General features: G+C 40.3%; 1 long non-coding RNA gene across 1 annotated transcript in view; it reads right to left on the reverse strand.

The window, feature by feature from the left end:
* Window positions 1–21,990, reverse strand: part of LOC144827204 (uncharacterized) — a 335,989-nt gene that overhangs the window by 50,022 nt on the left and 263,977 nt on the right. Inside the window, exon 3 of the long non-coding RNA XR_013610076.1 lies at window positions 15,593–15,695. This is a non-coding gene — a long non-coding RNA (uncharacterized LOC144827204). The remainder of the gene's footprint in view (window positions 1–15,592; window positions 15,696–21,990) is intronic.

Raw genomic sequence — 21,990 nt, forward strand, 5'->3', positions numbered from 1 at the left:
GCGGGGCATGAGTTTAAAACCTTCTTTATTACAACAATGCATTTTATTTACAGGCCCTGTGCACACACCTTTCCCTATACTAGGGTCTTAATAGTAAATCAAATATGCCAATCATAAAATCACCAATCCAGAAACGCAATTCAGAGGGAGGGCATATGCACTTTAGCACTGAACAGCAGTGGTAAAGTACCCACAAACCAACAAAAACAGGTCAGAAACAGAAGCCCAAAAAGCAAAACGTCTGGGGGATAAACCCACTGTACAATCCAGGTCTGACAGTGGAGATTGGGACACATTGAAGTGGGGTGGAGTAGGGTAGATTGGAGTCAGGTGGAGTACAATGCAATGAAGAAGGGGAGCAGTAGCACATGGCGGAAAGGGAAGAAGCAGTGCCCTGAAGATTAAGGAGCAGTAGTGCGATGAAGAGGGAGGGGGAGTGGTGCCATGAGGATATGGGAGCATTATTATGATGAAGTGAATGTTCCTCTCTATTATCAATAATTGTGTAGGCAATTTGTATTGATGAGTGAAAATGACTTATGACCAAGGACACATTTATCCCATTGCAGGTATACGAAGAAAAACCCAAATATCCAGTTTTGAATGCCAGGGAGCCTTTATAAATGTAGGTATTGTGTTCATAAAATGTATTGATTTGATGTCATTGTTTGTCTCATAAAATGTGTGTGGCTCAAGGAGAGCAGCTACAATATTGACAAATTCTGTTTCACTACATATCTTGCTAGTCCGTAAATGCAATGTTGGAAAAGCCGTTCCAGGTTCATTTGCATGCCCATAATGCCATGGGCTCTAAAAGCTTTTTAGCCACACTAGCAATATGTCTGAAAGTTGCCAAAAGACAGCGCAAAGTGCACGGGCAGTGGGCCCTCATTTTCAAAACCACTATCACTTAAAAATCTTTTCAAATTAGGGCTTTATAGACTGTTCTGAATGACTTTGCAGCTTCTCCTGCTTCCAAGTGTGAAGGGGAAGCAACAAAGCTATTGAGAACGAGGGTGTGGGGGTTGGGGGAAGCAACATGGAAGACCAAGTAAAAGGGATTTGCTTGTTCGTTATTGTTAAAGAAATAGGAATGCACCCTCAGTAGCAAACACTCTAATTAAACACAATTAAAGGTTGGCTAGGGTGCAGGATATAAAGTAAAAACAGAGGGGGCAGAGGGAAGCAAGATGAATGAGGAAAGGAGCGAGTGAAAACACAAGCAATGGTATACCTTGTGCCAACACATTTAAATCAGTAGCACCAAAAAAATGTGAGCAGTGGACGCCCCCAAATACTTGGTCCGTGATCTAGGGGAGGGCTAAACAGAAGAAGAAGCATGGTGCTTGCTTGCATGCCATGGCAAACTGCAACAAAGCATGCGAGAGCGATGTTGCAGATAACAAATGGTAAGCCTGTGGGGAGGCTGTAGCCCACTAACTGTAAACAACATGTCTCAAAGAGACACCACGTGTGCTGTCTAGCTGATACCTTAAAATGGGCCTACATTTAGCCATAAGTTCCAAATACGTAGTATGAGGAAACCTCGTCACCATAGTAGGGATGTGCAATAATATTCAGATTACCACATGTTTAACAGTACTGTAGATGAGTGTAGATATTTTCTATGCCTTGATGATACTCAGTAAATGTCATGGCAAGGTCAACTGGATGTTGAAATTGTTGCTTTTGCAAGAATTCCAGCATATAGCTCATAGAAATACTTGTTGCAGGACAGAAGCCCCTTGTATGGCTGGAGGCTAGCATGTTTTCACTTTTCAGACCTATCCTGTGATGTATCCCTTCATGAATACACAAGTTTCAGTCCTTTGAGGGTACAGCATTTATGTATGTATATAGTAATTCTAAAGCGCAAACCTAGTCAAATGCAGCAGAGCTCTGTACTTGGTCAAAGGCAAGCTTAAAGTCAGTGACTAATGGAAGAAAAAGCTGAGTTGTGGATGGTTAAAGCATTGTGATGTAGTGCTCTTTAACCCCTTGGCCGCGGCGGTAATTCCGCCGTGGCACTAGGGGGGAGGGGGGCCGCGCGGCGCCGCCATGCTCATGACGGAACTACTCCGTCACGAGCCGCGGTGGCGCGGTGCTTGTGACAGAATGGTTCCCTCACGGCCCGACCGCTTACTAGAATGTGCCGTGCAGGCGTGAAGTCAGCGCCGCGCAGGCGCGGTGGCCCGGGCCATGACGGAACCATTCCGTCACCAGCACAGCCCCACCGTGGCTCGTGACAGAATGGTTCCGTCACGAGCACACAAGGGGTTAAAGAGGTGAGTCTTCTACTGTTTCCTATAGGGGAGCAGCATTGTGATGTCCTGATGGATATGGGGATGTTATTCCAGATCCTGGGTTCATAGATTGAAAAACCATGTTGTCTTGTTTTTTCATTCTTACACTTCTTAGTCGGTTGTCTGATGGTGTCTGGGCTATCGGTGTGCAGACAACCACCAAAGATGATGCCATATTTTTATTTTCTTTCCCCTGTAGGGTTCAGGTTTTCAGTGAACAGTTGGGATGTCCACAATTTACACCAGCTATATTTGAGAGTGACTACAGTCTCCGCACCAGGCTATGAGGAGAATACTGCTGTCAGCAGCTGACTTTCTAGCTTGATGGAAGAGGAATTTGTCAACCTAGAAGCCTGCTTAGGAACGGCAGCCACTTGGATGGACCAGTCACCCCTCAACCCGAACGGGGATAAGACTGAACTAATTATTCTCGGTAATCACACAAGCAGCACCCCCGCTGTGAAATGGTCCAACTGCTTGGGCCCACCCCCAAAACCCAAAGAAAGGATCAAAAGCTTAGGAATCTGGATAGACAGGTCACTAAAACAGGACCACCAAGCAGTACAAGTAGCAGCTACATGTTATGGCATTTAAAGGCAATTGCAGAAAATGTTGCCATTGCTCCCGGTAAATGCACTATGGTTCAAACATTGGCTCTATACTTGGGCACCCCGAAAGCTACCTCAAGGAAACTACGGGTGGTGCAGAATTGCACAGCGAGACTGCTACACAACATCCCCAGAAAACAATCAGCTAATCCGGCACTGAAGGCACTACACTGGCTACACATCACAGAAGGTGTTATGTTCAAATCACTATGTATAGCGCACAAAACCCTTTAGGGTATAGGTCAAAAAATTAACTGTGCTATGATGTCTTACCATCGGCCCTCTCGTAGCCTTAGATCAGTCAATCTATTCCCAAAACTCATGAGACTACGATCTGGTGGTCCTATGTTCTCAAACAATGTGTCTACTCTATGGAACACGCTCCCGATCCAGCTTCGGTCAATGACTCACCACTTTGCATTCAGGAAGCAATTAAAACAGGGGTCTTCCAGAACCTGCAGTGAGACTGTGGTTTTCTAGTGGTTGCTACCAGCGCTGGGATGCCTAAGGGTAGCCATGCACTATATCAAGAATTAATTATTATTATTAATAATAATAATAGTAATAATAATAATAAAAATAATAATAATAATAATAAATAATAATAATAATAATAATAATTTGTATCTGTACTTCTGGGAGGGGGTCTACCAAGCCCCTTGTGGAATATTCTTTACTTCTCTAACTGCATGATATTGTTGGTCGTGTGCAGCGTGTGTGAAACCTACATAGTTAGAGTTCATGTGCTGCCTGGATGGTTTCCTCTGCTACAACATAGTGATTACAATAAAAGAGTGCGGTTTCATGTCAAGACCAGAGGTTAGCATTATGCATAACCTTTCATTGCCACTCCAAAGTGCAGCACCTTAAAGCATTTTATAAGCACACAGAAAACTCCAGAATTAAACTCCACCACAGTTTATATAAAGCAAAACACAGCAGGCATCTTCCTCTTTTATTGGCTGCTCCTGTCAGTTAAGTATCTGCTAGCACTTGCATAATTCCAATATATTGTAAAATAGTATGCTGTAAATGCGTACTTTAAATATAATATATTTATCTATGATTTTGGTATAAGAATGAATTACTTACAAGAAAGCCTGTAGTGCATGTGAAAGTTGGAAGAAACCACACATGCCTCCTACCAGGCCTTTATAAAGCAACAAGAAAACTTGTTTGGATGCATGAGCAGCACTGACATGAGCTCTGCATCGCAAAAATTAATCTCTGCTTAGGATCTCTGCCCTGTATCTGTTCCACTGTCCACCCCTGCACCGGTCAGTGTCATTGACATTGTGTTGTGCTGAGAATTGACTTGCAATAGGGCTGATCTCTCTCAGGATACTGCCCTGTGCCCCCAATTATGAATTCCACTATGCCCACCTACCCCTCGTAGTGCCCATTAGTTAGCTGATTTTTAACATGACTTACCACTTGATTAGCTCTGATAAAGTGTGCCATTAATACTAACACTATACTGCCCTCCCAAAAAATGTTGTATTCATCTGGACCTCTGAGGAAACTGTATAGCGCTAGGTAGAAAAACTTTATGACCAGGGCAAGGACTTCCTAGGTCCTAAGCCTAGTATCAGTCATATGATGTAGAAAAAGCACTCTTGCTCTACACTGCCTGAAAAATATGTTTGCTGGACAAGGAGAACTAAAGCCTAGATTGAGGAGGATTAAGAAAGCGTTAATACCCAAGAATTACAAAGTTATACAGCCAGGACATCCATACCATAATTTATACAAGTGCGGGCATGGCAGAAGAACTATCTGCTCCTGCTCTAGTGTGCATGGTGTATAAACAAGCAATATGCAATTGAAAAGAGATACAATTGAGAGAGAAGAGGAACGAATGAGAACCTTAGAGAAAGTCATAACTCACACCCAGGTATTTTCACCTACTTAGGCCTCGATGCAGTGGTACACATGTTGGGATCAGTTGATAGGTCCTCTTTTGTTGAGGATACAAGCTGCAATGCCAAGGGATCAATCTTCTTTCATGTATCCGAGTAACACCTACTCATAAATTGAAGTTAAGTAACTTCAATTGTAATTCTGGAGGGTACCCAAATAAATGAATCACAGTACTGTTCACTGGTTGATGGTTATCATGATAGAGATCCTTTCAGCAAAACCAATAAAATTGACCCATCTTAGGTATCCAGCAAAGTCATCTATTAATACACGTTTAACAACACTAAACATTCTGACTTCAAGTGACACTGCAGCTTATCATAGTGCTCAAATATGAATGCACAAGATTTCAGCTAGATGAGATAGAAACTGCTAGCTGTAGATGGTAATGAGATCATTCTCACCCCACGAGAAAGCAAAGATGTCAGCTTGTTGTAGTTAGGATGTGCACATAATTGAATTGTTTCAAAAGTCCATAGAAGGACCACAGACTAAAGGGCTGGACCCAACCCACTCTAGTACAGCCTAAATAAGCCATTATGCAATAATTCACAATTCTAAATAGGACAGCCATCCAACCTCATTTTGAGCATCAAGCTCCAAACCCCTAAACCTCACTCAATGGAGTAAGGGTTACATAATGTGCAACAAGACTAGGGTACTCAGGCTAAGAAGAGATAACTATGTGATTCAAGTCCTGCTTCCTACTCCTGGGCACAGACATGAATGTATTGTAAAGTCCAAGAGGAATACACCTCCATTCCAAGGCTACAATATATCAGCTGTTGCAAGACAAATAAAACATAACAATAATAAATGTGCCCAAGCCCCAGGCAAGGGCACCATGTAGACCCTGTGTAATAGGGTCCTGACCGTGCTGAAAGATAAATCTAACCAGGGCGTTAATTGGTGACATGATCTGAAGACATTCCAAGCCCTTAACATTATGGAAAGAAAAGCAGTAAATGACTCTGTAATCATTAGTGTTAGAAATAAGGTCTCGAGTGACACATCCTAAATTAACCTGTGCTCAACCTCTGGTACCTTCGTACAGAGCAAGCAGGCTTAATGTAAGAGGCAATGCATCAAGTATTTCGGCTATACTTAATACAGTAAACCAATTAAATCACCACACAAAAATATTCCACAAATATACTCCAGTCCAGGTTAAAAACACAGAGCTTTATTTAATAAACAAAACAAGACCAAAAACACAAAAATCCAATAAGTATTTTAGTGGTCGCAAACAGGAAATTGGCCCATTTGTGAGTGCTAAAAAGGGTTGTGGTATGTACAAACCCTAGTTTGTGTGTTGGTAACCTGTTATCAACTCGTAAAATAGGGTTTGCGAGTAGCTATTGGGAAGAGGCTTGACAAGGGTGTTTCTTGCTAATAGCGAGTTGCACTGGTATGTACAATTGTTTTGTGACCGCTAATGTGGCCGCAAAACAATCACAGTTACTACCTACTTCAAGTAGGTAGTAAGCCAGTTGCAAATGGGAAGGGGTCCCAGGAAACTCTTCCCCTTTGTAAATGTATGCAGAAATACATTTTAAGAGCAGGCAGTGGTCCTATGGACCACTGCACTGTCTGCCCTTAAAAATCAAAAGACAACTTTTCTTTGTTTTCTTTTAAATGCAAGGGTTGCATTTTGAATAAAAGGTTACTTTATTTAAAAAAGCACACAAAGACATGGTGGTCTGCTGTCCCCAGCAGGCCACCATCCCTGTGAGAGGGGAGATTCCTAATGGGTCTCAAATTGCGACCTACTTCATTATTATTAATGAGATGAGTCTCTAGCAACTCCATTAGGATTCCCAAATTGCATACATTCCTTATTGTGAGTCGCAAATTGAGAGTTGCAAAACGTCGCAATTTATGACTGATCAGACATCTGGCCCAAAGTGCTTAGAAACATAAAGCGCCAACTGGGACTATCAGTTCACACTTGCCTCGGTCAAATCTGAAAGTTTAGGCCGACTGCGATGGAGCGTGAGTTGGATACAGGGACCAACCTTGTCTCACTGCACAAGTACCTTGGATAGGGGAAATACGTCAACTTCGAAGACCCGATGCGAGGAGCAGAAGAGGCGATGCTTCAGCTTTGAGACCTTTGGATGCAGGTGATGCGCCGATTCCAATCCCCTCAGTTGGAGATGCGTCATCATCAAACTCCTCTCAATGAAGGCGATGCTTTGTTGATGAGCCACGCAGCCGGCGATGTGATGTTCTTGTCTTCGGTGGCAGTGGTGATGCGTTGCCGTCAAGCTGAGATGCATCGGTTCCAACCGGCAGAATGACTGCGTTCTGGGAATTTCAGTGGAAGACGGACAGAAAACGCTCTTCCAAGGGCCCAGGACTGGTAGGGCAGGGCTTACAGTTGGCACAGTCCGGAGGCTGTAGCAGGGTTCAATTGCAGCATTTGATGTCCTTGAGACTTCAAAACAGGAAGCAAGCCAGGATGCCCATATAGTCACATTGGTTCTGAGAATGTAGCGATGCAAGTCCAGTTCTTCTCACTCCCAGCCAAGTAGGGTAGCAGGCAGCTGGAGGCCCAGCAAAGCAGAAGTCCAGCAAAGTCCAGCAGAGTAACAGTCCTTTCATCAGCACAGCAGTCCTTCCTGGCAGAATGTTCTCAGATCAAGACGTGTTTTCTGAGTTGATGGTGTCTGGGGGCCAGTACTTTTAACCGGTTGTGCCTTTGAAGTGAGAGAGATGTCAAAGAGAGGCATTTGAAGTACACAAGGTACATGTTGTTTCTGCCCTGGCTCCATACTCACTACAGAGGGGTATGCAGCTCTTTGTGTGGGGACAGAAACAGTCCTATCCAGGTGTAAGTGTCAGCTCCTCCCTCCCATGGAATATGCCTCCTTTCAATGCATGCTTTTTCCTCCCAGAAAATTACAACGCAGTCATTACAATGACCGCGTTATTACAACGCGTACCATTACCCCGCAAGTCGGTACAACGACTTGCTCTAGGGGAGCGCTGGATGTTGGAATAGTATAATTTACTATTCCAACTCCAGTATATGCAACAGTAGGGAAGGTGTTGAATTTTAAATCCTAAACCCTTCTTACCACTCCTCAATTCATTGTTCTGACTTGTGGAGTAATAGTATGCGTTGTTACAACGCGGTCATTATAGCAACCGCGTTGTGATTTCCTGCGGGGAAAATGTTTTGTGGTAAACAATGTTTATCCTGTCCAGAAGGGCCCATCACCCTGGTGATGGCCCATCAGGATGTGACTGGCCCATCAGGTGCACCGAGGTTCCCTTTGTGGGTGACTGCCTAGAGGTAGTGCACAAAGTCCAGCTGCCACCCTCCCCAAATGTGTATACAGAGACAGTTGGAGGCACAGAATAGTTAAAGTACAAAAATGTAAACTTTCTAAAAGTGTCGATTTCAGACTTAGAACTTAAAATCTGACTTTACCATAAGTTGTGATTTTAAATTGTGAGTCCAGAGACACCAAACACAAAATATCCATCTTTTCCCAATTGGAAATTATACGTGTAAAATGTAATAAGGTAATCCCAATGGTAACCTATTGGAGAAATAGGCCTTGCAGTAGTGAAAGACAAATGTAATAGTTTTTCACTAACAGGACATGTAAAATGTAAAAGTACTTGTCCAGCTTTTTAAATATACTGCTCCCTGCCCCTGGGGCTGTTCAGTGCCCACCTTAGGGGTGACATGTGTACTAAAGAGGAAGGTTTGGGTCTGGCAAGAGGTTTAACTTGTCAGGTCGACCTGGCAGTTTGAAACTGCACACAGAGGCTCTGCAATGGCAGGCCTGAGGCATATTTAAAGGGCTACTGGAGTGATTAGCACAATCCGAGCTGCAAGCCTACTAGTAGCAAATAATTTACATGCCATGGGCACCTGTAGTGCACTTTACTGGGGACTTACAAGTAAATTAAACATGCCAATTGTGGATAAGGCAATTTTACCATGTGTTAAGTACAGAGGATATGCACGTTGGCACTAGTCAGCAGTGGTAAAGTGCCCAGAATACAAAGGCCAGCAAAAATGAAGTCAGCAAAACAGGAGGTCAGAAGGTAAAAAACAAGTTAGGTGACACCATGACAAGGAAACCAGGTTTAACAACTGGTTATGGAGACAGAAACCTACCATATTATGGAAGAATATTGAACTGAAATAAAAGTTCTCTTGAACATTACAATTGACTCTTTTATCTTAGCTCTTTCACACTATAATGCTGCATTTAAGCATTATACATCTTGCATTTGTGCTCCCACCACACTTTGTCACATTTATAGTCCTTTCAATTGTTGGCGTGCTGCTAAACTCATCTCTGTTATTCTATTATGGAACAGACCCCTCAGGCGGTTTTTTTGTTTGCCTCTTTTTGGTTGTATGCTGATGATTGAGGCCTATATTTTTTGTCTGTCTATGTTCCAGGTGTATTTATAGAAAACCCACCTACAGTAGAGCAGTGGTGACAATTCTGAAAGGTAAATATACATGAGCACATAGAGGTAACACTTCACCTGAGTGTACATCTCCGCCTAAAGTCAATACATTGACTCAGAACAGATATTTATCACTACTACGAGGTATAAGAGCTTCCCCCCCTAGACGAGAGGGTTAGGACAAGTACAACTTGCAATAAGACTGTAAAGTTAGTGATAGTAATTAACAACTCTATTTTAACATAGGGAAGGCAATTCTCTGCTTACCGTAAACCGAGCATCACCTAAGGAAAATCTTACACACCTGGCTGCCACCATAAACGTAATCACACAAATACAGCCCCACACCTTAAATTATGAATTCTTTCCCTGTGGTGCTACATGTAATGGAGCCAGACATCAGCCCACATGTGTGTCTGTGCATGTGTGTCTGTCCCTCCTTAATTTTCCCATTCTTCCTCCCGCTGTTTAGTAGTGTCCATCTCATTTGCTAGCCACTTTCCCTTGCCATTGACAAATTTAAAGTTTAAATTTAGACCTGTGTCTGCATAGTTCTTTGAAATCTTAGCAGAGAAGATCACACATAAGAAATACGACTGGTGTAGGTCGTTGCCCTTAACTTTAGGAATTGTGCTTGTGAGTAGGTGAATCAATATTACAGGAGTATTACTACACATACTCATAAATGCCTTTCTGAATTTGCAGCTCATGTGTAAACAGAGCTAACATGCTGATATTTGAATTATATTTTTAAGCACATAAGATAATGTTTAGCAGACAGGACTAACATAAACCACCGAGTTCTGACAGCCTCAGAACAACTTTTAAATAAACACTGGAAAGTGAAGTAACATTTCTACAGTGCTATAATGACTCACAACATTCATTTAGCACAAACCCTGCTAGTCAAGCAAAAACTTTGCCTTTCAGGAACTAAGCAAACATTGTAGCATTGAGAGAGAGGTATTTCAGAATTTAACAATTTGTTTTTGCAGTATGTAGAGTTCTCTGTATGAAACCTCTTACATTTTTCAGGCATTGTCGAACTATTTTCCAGTGTGTGGAAAACTAATTTAAATGCAGAACCTATCACTGAAAGCACTAGCGCTATTGAGCTTCATCATATGGGAACACTGGATGCTGATTGGGATTGGAAGATTAAAGAATGATTGGGGTTTGCCAAAATCACCCTCCACTACCTGGGCTAAGAAATAACACATTTATTTATTTATTTTTAAAGTTTTGTATAGCGCTAGCTAGACCCGTAGGTATCAGAGCGCTTCACATACATATTGTGCAAAGCCGAAGGGCCTTACATTACCTAGAAGGCTGACAGTAAGTAAGCAAACCACAATGGCGATGTGGAGGAATAGATACCTACATAGTAACTATAGGATACATCGAATTACCCTATTTAATGGTACATAGTCCCATCCCAATTATTTATACAATAAAAACCACATACCACTATTTATTCCTAATCAGAACAATTATTAACTTCGTTTTAATTGTCCTCAAAAGTTTTTTAGAAATGTTTTTCAAAACTCGACATAAACAAACATACATATCTTCAATTCGTCATATATTGTTTTCTACCCCTGCCCCCCCTTTTTTCAGTATCAGTGTTTGCACCCTCTTTAATGACAGTCCACTGCGAGGTAATCCTATATACACATGAGGTACCAGCTACACCTCCTGAAACATTTTACAATGTGTATATCTAATTAAATGCAATTTTGTCTTGATTTAATGGATTCCTCAAAGCACCATTTCGACACGTTTCAGCCTCTATTCCTTCTGGGCCTCATCAGGACAAGGGGAAAGGGAAAAACAAATCCTCCTGCGGGCAATGTATCTCTCTAGGGCGTGGTTCACCGTGCTCAATGCAGTCTTCAAATATGGTATACGGTTCACACAGGCAGATCGCTGGTACACTGTACCAATAAGAAACACCAGGGCCTCCTCAGTGCTCTTCCCGCCACGTAATACACGTTCAGTTTGTGTTTTCTTACAGCAATGTTCAAAGTACGTAGCAGGATATGCTGCTGTCAGTTAGAGCCGGCACGCCTCACCTTCATTTCCAGGATTGGGAGAACAGTAGCCTGAGACCAAAATAATAGGATTGTCTCCTCCACTGCACATAGTTGACTGCCAGTTACCCAATGCATTTTGTTGAATGGCTCTCGTCGATACAAGAACAGGAATAAGTAATAATACTCAACAATCATGATTTTTTGACCTGGCTCATTTTCTAAACCCAATAACTGACTAGGTCTATATTGTTTTGTTATTGCTCAATAAAGGCTTTATTGTCCCTAAACGTAATTTGCTACCTTTCTTGTTATTTGCTACTCTGCCTTGATGCCCCACTCTTTTGTTGCAATTAGTATTATTGTATAGGGTTTCTGTTTTGTGTTGGTATTTTTTTTGTTGAGTTAAATCATTTTTATTGAGTAAACAAATAGGTACCAGGAATATAATTAGGCACAAGAAAAAAGAGTAACATATTAGAATACACAGTAAGAGGAAGCAACACATTTGAATTATGCATTAGAGAAACTATTAATTACAGCTGTATGCAGTAAGTGAAAATAAGAAAAGAGAAAGATTAGGGTACCATTTGGATTACAATTAATTGTACCGATTTAAAAATACAAAGAAATAAGAAAGATGGAGGAAAGGAAAAAGAAAGGAGAAATAAAAAAAGAATAATTGTCAAATGAGTATTAGTGTAAAGAGGGGTATGAAGATAGAAAAGTAATGCAAGGTAACCAAAGTAAATCAGACTTAATTTTTTGGGGTAAAGATAAAGATGAAGCATTAGAAATTCTATGTTTGTCACAAATAAGATTCCACCAATGTAACATACACATTTTGGAATTATCCTTCAAACAGGTAAGAATAACTTTACATGCAAGAGCAACAAAACAATTAAGCAACTTTAATTTCAACACTAAATCATGAAAATAAACTGATAAGGAGTCCAGGAACTCATGTTGAATTAATAAGGGGGTAGAAAACTGAAAAATGCTGGACCATTTCGCCCAGATAGATTTCCAAAATGTTTGAACATTGGGACAATAGTATATCAAATGGGATAGAGTACCATCAGAGGAAAGACAGGACCAACAAAGAGGAGAGGATAAAGGGTTCAATTTATGTATAAACACTGGTGTCATAACAGCTCTATTGTGTAGAAAGAATAGAGATTAGATTATGTTAGCAGCTCTAGAGGTGGAAAATCTTTTTAGCAACAACTTAGCCCATTTGTAGGTGAGAGAGTGATGGAGAGGTCCAGTTCCCAAGCGAGTTCAATTGGGAATTTTGGTTTTTCAGAAATAGGAGTGGAAAGTTTTTGGTTGCGATAAATGATTGAAGTGCCTGTGATAATTGAACATATTGAGAGAAGCAAGAAGAGGGTAGATCATAACATTCTTGTAATGTACTACAAAGAATGCCAGAGTTATTAGAAACAAGTTGGTGAACATATAGAATATTCTTTTCTTTCTAATGTTTAAAATAGAAGGATTTGTGGCGGAACTTAATGAATTTATTGTACCAAACAGAAAATGCAAGGGAGGCTTGATGAAAGTTAGAGCCATCTACATACAGTGAATGTAATAAGTGCTGGGAATATTTTAGAATAGGATGCTTAGATATAAAGGTGCAATTAGACATGAAACAAATATCATAAAAAGAGAAGTCATGTAAAAGAGCGTTCGTAGTAGGTCTAACTAGGAATCGAAACACCATTGTATTGTCTATTTAGTGCACATGCTTGTCTAATTAAAAAGGCAGTGTGATATAGTTTAAAGTTAGGAAATTGACACCTCCTTCTTTTTTTGGTTTGACTAATTTAGTCAAAGCAATACCGGCCAGTTTGTTATTCCAAAGGAATTCAGTGCAAATTGAATTGATTTGATTAAAATAGTAGTTAGGGATTTTGAAGGGTAACTTAAAGAGTAGGAATAGAATAAGTGGAACAATCATCATTTTAATGGTATCCAACCTGCCCCACCAGGATAAATATAGTGGGGACTATGAGTAAAGTAAATTTTGAATTTTAAGTTTTAAAGCATTAAAGTTATGGGACAGAGTTTGAGGGATGGACACGCCAAGATACTTAATTTTAGATGGGCACCATTTAAAGTTGGTATCAGCAAACATGAATTGAGGGGATATTTCAGTTTTAGAAAGATTTAATTTATAGCCAGATAGTTTAGAATATAATTCAATTTCCTGCAGAAATGGAGGTAAGGAGGTTAGGGGTTTGGAGAGATAGACAAGAATATCATCTGTATAAGCAGATCGTTTAAATTTTGCAAGAATTGAGTGAGAAGCCAGTAATCAAAGGATTATGACAAATACGCTCAAAAAAGGGTTCGAGACACAAAATAAATAAAAGAGGAGAAAGGGGACATCCTTGTCGTATACCTCTATATAGAGTAAAATAAGGGGATAAGAGGACATCCTTGTCGTATACCTCTATATAGAGTAAAATAAGGGGATTAGCAGAAACACATACGCGAGGATCAGAGTACAATATTTGGGGCCAAACCCAAACCACTGAAGAGTTTTGAACATGAATTACCAATTTATGCGATCAAAGCTTTCTCAGCATCGAGGGATAGAGCGGCTAAAGAATCAGTATAACTTTTCCCCAAGGCGAGAACATTAGGCGTTATCTGAGGAAAGCCTACCCTTAATGAAGTCAGATTGATCAGGTTTAATAAGGGGATAACACCTTCCAATCTAGAAGGAAGAATTGTTGCAAACATTTTACAATAATTATTAATTAGTGAGATTGGGCGGTAGTTTTGGCAAAGGGAGACGTCTTTGTCAGGTTTAGGGAGAATAACGATAAAAGCATCAAGAAAAGAACCTTCAGGTTTAGAGTGGAGTAAAAAGGAGGTAAAAAGCAAGTGTGCAGCAAAAATAGTTGCAAATGAGGATGGAAGTTCAATAGAAAAACCATCAGAACCAGGAGCCTTAGCTTTTTTTTAAAAAAGTTTTAATTGCATCAGAAATCTCCTTAAGAGTAATATCCTTTTCCAGGAGGGCCATAGCATCCGGAATAGGGCAAGGAGAAGGTAAATAATTGAGTATCGGTTGCAGTAGGATGGGTGTCTTCCTTATATAGTGTATGATAAAAAGTCTGAAATGCTCTAACTATGTCAGGATGGGAATGTAGTAGGGTGTTATTAAGGGTGTTGCGAATAGGACCAATAGTTTTCATTTCTGATTTGACTTTTAATAATTGGCCAACTTTCTTCTAGCGTTGTTTTGTCCCCCATGATATTTAGATTTGAGATTTGATTTTAAGTAGAATGTTACAGGCATCAATTGTAGCTAATTTGTTTAGATCAGGTTTAGGCTTGTTTAGGTCACGTAGATGAGCAGGGTATTTGGAAGTATAATAAGAATGTTCAAGGGTTTTAATATGACTAAGTGAGGAGAGGTACTGTGAGTGTAGTGACTTTTTCTTTTTAGCCGTATATGCAATGGTAAAAGCTCTGAATGAGGCCTTGAAGGCATCCCAGTTGTTGTGTACAGAAGTGTTACCTGATTTGTTGAAGTGAAACATCTTGTATAAAGGAAGTAGCCTTTAAAATAAAAGTTTGATCGGATAATAGGGTGTTATTAAATCTCCATCTAGCATGTTTAGAAGTGGTAAGGGACAAATCAATAGAAATTGAAACAGGGGAGTCGGCAGAAATAAAAATGGAGCCAAACTCAGAGGATTGGAGAAGGGAAGTAAAGGTTTTGAAATCATAACATAGTCAATATGGGACATAGTGTGATGAACATTAGAATAGAACGTGAATTCACAATCATCAGGATTACTAGTCTTCCAAGCATTATAGAGTGGGCAAGAGGTAATAGCAGATTGAAACCCTTTATGAGATTTATCTGTTTTAAATTTGTAATCAGATTTCCTGTCAGAGAAAGGGTCGAGCCAATTTTGAAATCTCCAACAACAATAATAGTAGGGTTAGTAATTGCAGATAATTTTAATGTAATACTGTTTCAAAAAACAGGATCGGATTTAATCGGCCCATAAATGTTAAGAAAAGTAACAAGTTTATTATAAACGGTGGCGTAAAGTATTACCCATCCTCCACTCGTATTATTTTCAGTAGATACAATTTCTACGTTTCAAGATTTATGACAAAGGATGGCAAAACCACCCTTATGGTTAACAGCAGGGGAAAAAACAACCTGGCTCTCCCATTGATGCTTGAGTTTGAGAGATTCAATATCATTACAATGATTTTCCTGTAAAAAAAAAAACAGAGTATTACGTTTTGATAAGTGAGAAAGTACCTTTTGATGCTTAACAGGATGACCCAAACCACGAATGTTCCACAATACAACGTTAAACATGTTAATGTTTAAGAAACAGGGGGATAATCCCAATGGTGATGAACTGCAAGAAAAAACAATGAAAACAAAAAACATTGATCATAAACATCAGACAACAGGATAAAATTAAGATCATACAAAAGTACATAAAAATAAATACTATTAAAAATATAAGAAGAAGAAGAAAGGGAAGATCAGCGAAGAGATTGAAAGTTAAAGAAAAGAAGCAAAATAGGGAGAAGTGAAAAAAGAGTAGAGAAAGAAAAACTAAAAAGATTCAGATCAAGGACAGAAAGCCAGATCTGTAATATGCAGAGAACAAGACAAGAACAAGTCATGTCCGCACTCATGGACAAGATCGACAACGGAGAAAGGTGGAGATAAGCGGATAAGAAAAGTATAGAATATAAGACAATATGAGATATAGAAAATTAAAATAGTACAAGAGAAACTATTTAGACTGCATAAACCACCTTAAATAGATGAAGAACATTAAAGACCAAAACAAGAAGTAATAATGAAATGTAAAACCTTTTACAGTCTAATCATATAAAAGCATAGAAGCATAGGACATTTACTGTGGGGCCTGCTACTCTTTTACTCAGATACATGGACACAGGTAAAATTAGGCGATGGTTCCCGATTATCAAGGAAAGTGCTTACAAAATCTGGCTTAAAACAAGGCTGTGTTCTGGCTCCACAACTATTCAATCTATTTCTCTCGGATTTGTCTGGCAAATTAAATACCTGTAACGCTCATTCACCAAAATTAGGCAATTTGCAGCTCAGTCACCTTGCATATGCTGATGACATTGTCCTCATGAGCTTAACAAAAGTTGGTATGTCTAGGTTGTTAACCGTACTCTCTGCTTTTCTGTCCGGAAATAAATTGTCTCTGAATTTATCCAAGACTAAAACAATGCTAATCACTAATCGACGCTTAATCAATTGTAACATCTGTTTTGAAGGAAAAAGGCTGGAAAGAGTATCAAATTATAAATATCTGGGATACTTCATTGATGAAAAACTAGCGTTAAAAGACCAGAAAAACTATTTGACAGAGCTGGAGACTTAATCTTTGCACTCAGCACCCTGTCAAAAAAATTGGAGGGTCCATCTTTTAAACCATTAATATCTGTAATGGCCAGCAAAGCACTTCCCACCTTAGCTTATGCTAGTGTTGCAATGCATGGTAAGGATTCAGCTCTCTTAAATAATTTAATCACCAAAATCTATAAGAGGGTCTTCCAACTTGCCAATTCTGCGTCACCAGCGCAAGTGCGCTTAGAATTCGGTCTTATGAATGAGACAGTGGGCAGACTGTATACATGTATCAAGGTATGGTACCGGATTAAGATGAATGCCAACGACAATAATCTAAACAAATTTCTATGGCAGGAATTTGAAATACAAAAAAAATCGGAAGCAAATTCGTGTCCAGCGCATTGAAATTAACATGCACTGAAGAGCTTTGGGACAAAAACTTGCCATTTACCTCATTCAAACAGGCAATAAAGAAAGCTGCCAAGTTCCATTCATTGATAATTGATAAGGAAATGTTTTCCCATCGCTCCCACGCTTGGACCGTGATTAACAGTTATAAATCACTTACTCTGTCGTCTTATTTGGCTTCTACTTATTCAGTCTTTATCAAAAAAGGTTAATGGCCCTAAGATTTGGCAAACATCCAACGTTGGCAGACGAGTCTGCCTGGAAACTATTATCATCCGTTGCCTGTCGGCTCTGCGGTCATTTCAAGGAAGACCTCATTCATATTACATGTCATTGTAAGAAGTTGAATCATGAGCGAAGGCACTTTTTAAAGAACTGCTTTTTGGTTAAGAGACTGCGTACATGCAGATCAGCAGTCATTTGCTGTCTGGACTCAATGGACCCACAAATAAATTGCAAAATGATAAAGTTCTTGCTTGCTTTTGAAAAACGTCTGAAAGTAATTTAATATTTTAAAATGTGTTATGTCTTAGGTTTTTGAATTCTTAGATCTAAAGTTTTATATTTTTCTGTTTGGATTTTATTTTTGCAGTAACTTAATTTTGAATATTTCACTTTTATGCAATCTTATTTTTAAACAGTGGTTTGTGAAATGAATAGGAAACTTGTTATGGTTTTAATTAACTAAACAATAAAGATTAAATTCAAATTCAAAGGACATTTGTGTACATAGGCATTCTAATGATAGATTGCAAAAACTGTTTTAACTTGAAAGGATCTTCAAAAGAGCGGGATACACCTTCATGGGTGATTTTGCAAAGACAAGGATGTAAGATGTCATAACGGATACTCATAGATCTCGTTTACGGTCGGAGGGCTAGGAATTCTTTATGCCTAGCATTGGTAGCATTAGAAAGATCCTGTGAGATGAAGATGTTATGCCCCGATCAAACAAGACAACGTTTTTCTCTGGCAATTTTTAGAACATGCATCAGGTGAGTGAATTCAAGAAAAAGCATAATTATGCCACGTGGTTTGTTAGAATGAGGTTGCGGTCGACCACGATAATGAGCTCTTTGGATGTTGAGGGGAGTCAAAGATTGAAGATTGAGGAGGTCAGCCAAGAATTTCTTCAAAAAAGAAAGGAGATCTGAACCTTCAACATTTTCGGGCAGACCATACAGCCGAAGATTGTTCCTTCTGTTACGGTTTTCTAAGTCCTCAGTGTGGAGTTTAAGGTTATGGATTTCTTGTTCCAGCAAAGGTACTTTAGTAGTCACATCTTGAAGATTACACATATGTTGTTCCATTTCGGACATTTTACCTTCTATATTGATCCATTGGTCTTCAATAAGTTGACCGTTTAAAGCTCGTAGTTCATCCATGATAGAATCTAAGACCGGATTGGAAGAAGACTGAACTGGAGATGGGGGATTATTTTTGGCTCTTTTCGATTTGGCGCCAGTCGAAGATGACTTTGTGAGAGAAATGGAGTCATTGGCCATCTTGACAAGATAAACTTGACGACGAGATCCTTCCCATAAGTAAGATTCTCAATATTTTAGGATACAACAAGGGTATGAGGCTGCTTCACACATAGTATTTATGTAGATGACAGGCAAAAACAGATGTTGGAGGCTGTTGAGTGCAGCAAGCTCACAATCAGTGACTAAGCATCAACGACCTCCTAGAGATAGATCACTTGTGAGAAAATTTAAGGTCAGTCAGCTCCAGCAGAAACCAGACGGTTGAAGTGAAGGCAAGATATGGATAAGATTAACCACACAAACCCTAAGGAATTGCCACAGCACCAAATACCTGTTACGTAAAGGAGAGATGGGTTGCAGGTATCCTTTGTTCCCTGACAGCTGGAACACTGACCTATACCAGAAAATTCTCACACTCAAAGTTGATCACAGAGTCACATAAGCAGGAGAAGGAAAAGCAGGTTCAGTTGGCACTAAAGGTAAGAGGCTCCGAAGCAAAAAAGATGCTGATGAACATTCCCCTGAGCAAACAATGTATGTGACAATGCTGAAGTAAAGGCATTAAGAGTGCAAGGTCTGGATTTGCTTAGAGATGCCTTTCCTATTTAAAGTTATTCCCCATTCTACAAATACTGTGCAGTAGCAGAGAGGAGTATAGCAATTGTAGCATAATTACCAAGTCGTCATTACTACAGCAGCAATTAGTTCCAGCATGGTGGTTTCTCCTCAGGAGACACGGGCACCGCGCATACAAAATGGCAGCCACCCACGTCAGGAAAGCCAAGTCATTACAAACGCGGGTGAAAACAAAAGATGCGTTTTTACAAGTTACAGCAAACGTGGGTCTGTAAGCGCAACACCGCAACACCGCATTATACAGGCCCACTGATTCTATAATTTTCTTAGATGACTTTAAGCAGTAGCAAAAAGGATGCCATGGGCCTTGGTGCAAGCAAGGAAAGTGGCCTCTTTGAACGCAGTTGTGGCAGTAATTAGAGCAATTTTCAGGTAAGTTCTAGGCCCCGGTGCCACTGCACCTGCTGCACCAGTGGTAGCTACTCCCCCGACTTTTAGTAGACAAGAGAAGACTGATTTGGTGGTACGCCTGGCAGATAGGTTTGATGCTTTAAGCCCTGAAAGAAAAACCAACCATAGACGACCTCAAAGAACAGAACATATTACACTGCAGGAAACTGCACTTGTTTTAATGATTAGTGTGTGTGAAGAATAACCTTTGCCCATCAAGTTAAATGATGTTTGAAAATGTTGCTCTTCCAGAAAGTTGCTAAGCTTTCTAACTTCAAGAAATCATTTGATGTGCAAGACAACACATGCAAAATAAATGTGGGAGGGGTGAGTTTGTATGATTTTCTCGCTTAAACCTACATAGGAACTCATTTCACTGAAATTCCTGATGGAGCCTATAACAGAGTGTCATGCTTGCCCCGGAGATTTAGTTGAAAAGAACAGGGGAAATTTAGGCAGCTAATAAGGAATGAGTGGTGAATTCGGACCTGGACTTGCCCATTTCCCAGGCAATGCCTCATTACTCAGGGGATTATCAGGGTTCATCTATGTGTGATGTAAAAGATTAATACCAGCAATATTATCATTTACGTATGAAATGTACTGCTCCGATTTTAGACTCCCTGGTGAAATTGTATTTTAACTGCGATAATTGATCTTGCTGAGTCCAGCTATTGGCACACAGGTTCTAACAGATACCAAGATCACCGCAGGCCATTTTTTGTGTTCCGGGTCACAAGCATTTGTAATAGTGGGTAAATCACGGCAAGGGGAGATGTGTGGCTCGTCTACTCTCCGTGCTCCAAGTCCACAGCATGTGTGGCAAAGTCTTTTATTCAACAGCACACGTCAGTGATGGACAATGAACGGAAAGGAAATACATAGGTGTAGGTACTCAGTGACCAAGAGTGCCTTTGTATTATTGAGAAGTGCTGGCACTCTCCCATCAAAAGTATTGCATGTCCCTCACTCAGAGAAATCTCTCTTGGAAGCGGACGCATGTTTTCTACACATAGAGGGCAGCATGCTGCACAGTGGGGAATGAGTGGTAGGCAGGGTGTATTGTTGGGGTCTTGTGTGGGGGAGTGTTTTTTGTCGTTTGTGACAGATCAGAGGGGCCTGAGGATGTGTCGCAGGATGTTGAGTGTGATACAGGAGGTGGTTGCAGATAGAGTGCTGTGGGGTATGGGTGCATTTTTGGCGGGTACATACGGTTAGCAGCCCCTTAGTATGATGGTTTTATTTAAGTTTTCTGGAGAGGTGCATGAGCAAGTGCACAGGGAGAAGACGGAGACAAACAGATTATTATAAGGTCCTAAGTAGAACAAGGGAAGGAGCGATGGATACGAGATAAAGTTAAAGGCAAAAGTAAAACAGATAGGAGAGGAAAAGACACAGCGACTGATGCAGAAGCGGCAAAGAGAGCAAAGGATCTAGGAGTGGTGGATAAAGGCAAAGGGGGTTGGGAGGGATGGGCACAGGGAAAAGAAAATGTACAGAGGAGTGATCTGTAAGGGCACGGGGAGAGGCAAAGACACAGAGGTGTGATGTATAAGGGCAAAGGTTGAGCAAAGACACCGAAGAGTGATATGTAAGAGCACAGTGAGAGCAAAGACACCAAGTAGTGATATTTAAGGGTTATGGGAGAGCAGAGGCAGACAGGAGCGATATGCAAGGACACAAGAAGAGGAAAACAAACAGAGGAGTGATTTGTAATGACACGGGTAGAGCAAAACACACAATAGTGATATGTAAGGGCACATGGAGAGGCAAAGGTACAGATGAGAGATATGTAAGGACACGGGCAAAGGAAAGACACACAGGAGTGATATGTAAGGGCACAGGGGGAGCAAAGATACAGATGAGTGAGATGTAAGGGCAATGGGAGAGCAAAGACACAGAGGAATGATATGTAAGGGCACAGGGAGAGCAAGGACACATATACTGAATAAGCAGCTACCTATGTTATATGGCATCTCTTTATTAATGTAATAACTGCACTTTCACAATTGCTTTATTAACCTACCTGCTTTCTCAAATTTGCTTGACAATGCACCATTTGTCCACTCTTTTTTCAAAATTTTCTCGGGGGGGGGGGGGAACCCCCCAGAACCCTACGTAGGTTGCTGCGCTTGCTCGCTGCGGTGCATTGGGACAATAATTTTACACCTCACCACTTTCAAATGTCAGTAAACATCTCTGAACTCAAGGTATTGGCTCCTTGTTATAGCATTGTGACTCCTGGGGAGTGATTGCATTGTAATGCATAACAGACTATTTTAGATTTCAAAACGACATCGAATAATGACATTATTCACCCAGTGAATACATGATTTATCTTTACACATTGACACTAAATAAATGCCTTGTGTGTTTTCATTTTCAAGGGTAGTT

The sequence above is a fragment of the Lissotriton helveticus genome, chromosome 4_1 (assembly GCF_964261635.1).
Source record: "Lissotriton helveticus chromosome 4_1, aLisHel1.1, whole genome shotgun sequence".
Taxonomy (NCBI): Eukaryota; Metazoa; Chordata; class Amphibia; order Caudata; family Salamandridae; genus Lissotriton; species Lissotriton helveticus.